This window comes from Lolium rigidum, chromosome 4 (genome assembly GCF_022539505.1).
Source record: "Lolium rigidum isolate FL_2022 chromosome 4, APGP_CSIRO_Lrig_0.1, whole genome shotgun sequence".
In the NCBI taxonomy this organism is placed as follows: domain Eukaryota; kingdom Viridiplantae; phylum Streptophyta; class Magnoliopsida; order Poales; family Poaceae; genus Lolium; species Lolium rigidum.
Window position 1 is genome coordinate 268,436,902 of NC_061511.1, and position 1,235 is coordinate 268,438,136.

Below are 1,235 nucleotides of genomic sequence, written 5' to 3' on the forward strand. Positions count from 1 at the left end.
CCCACCCCGGCCGCGCCGGCCTATGGTGCGGGCCCCCGTGCCGCCTCTCGACTTGCCCTTCCGCCTACTTAAAGCCTCCGTGGACGAAACCCCCGATGCCGAGAGCCACGATACGGAAAACATTGCGAGACGCCGTCGCCGCCGATCCCATCTCGGGGGATCCCGGAGATCGCCTCCGGCACCTCGCCGGAGAGGGGAATCATCTCCCGGAGGACTCTACACCGCCATGGTCGCCTCCGGAGTGATGAGTGAGTAGTCTACCCCTGGACTATGGGTCCATAGCAGTAGCTAGATGGTTGTCTTCTCCCCATTGTGCTATCATTGTCGGATCTTGTGAGCTGCCTATCATGATCAAGATCATCTATATGTAATTCTATATGTTGCGTTTGTTGGGATCCGATGAATAGAGAATACTTGTTATGTTGATTATCAAAGTTATGCTTATGTGTTGTTTATGATCTTGCATGCTCTCCGTTTCTAGTAGAGGCTCTGGCCAAGTTTTTACTTTTAACTCCAAGAGGGAGTACTTATGCTCGATAGTGGGTTCATGCCGGCATTGACACCTGGGACGATGACGAGAAAGTTCTAAGGTTGTGTTGTGCTTGTTGCCACTAGGGATAAAACATTGATGCTATGTCTAAGGATGTAGTTGTTGATTACATTACGCACCATACTTAATGCAATTGTCCGTTGCTTTGCAACTTAATACTGGAGGGTTCGGATGATAACTCCGAAGGTGGACTTTTTAGGCATAGATGCGGTTGGATGGCGGTCTATGTACTTTGTCGTAATGCCCAATTAAATCTCACTATACTCATCATGATATGTATGTGCATTGTCATGCTCTCTTTATTTGTCAATTGCCCAAGCTGTAATTTGTTCACCCAACATGCTTGTTCGTCTTATGGGAGAGACACCTCTAGTGAACTGTGGACCCCGGTCCAATTCTCTTTACTGAAATACAATCTACTTGCAATACTTGTTTTTACTGTTTTCTCTGCAAACAATCATCTTCCACACAATACGGTTAATCCTTTGTTACAGACAAGCCGGTGAGATTGACAACCTCACTCGTTTCGTTGGGGCAAAGTACTTTGGTTGTGTTGTGCGAGGTTCCACGTTGGCGCGGAATCTACGGTGTTGCGCCGCACTACATCCCGCCGCCATCAACCTTCAACGTGCTTCTTGGCTCCTCCTGGTTCGATAAACCTTGGTTTCTTTCGAGGGAAAACTTG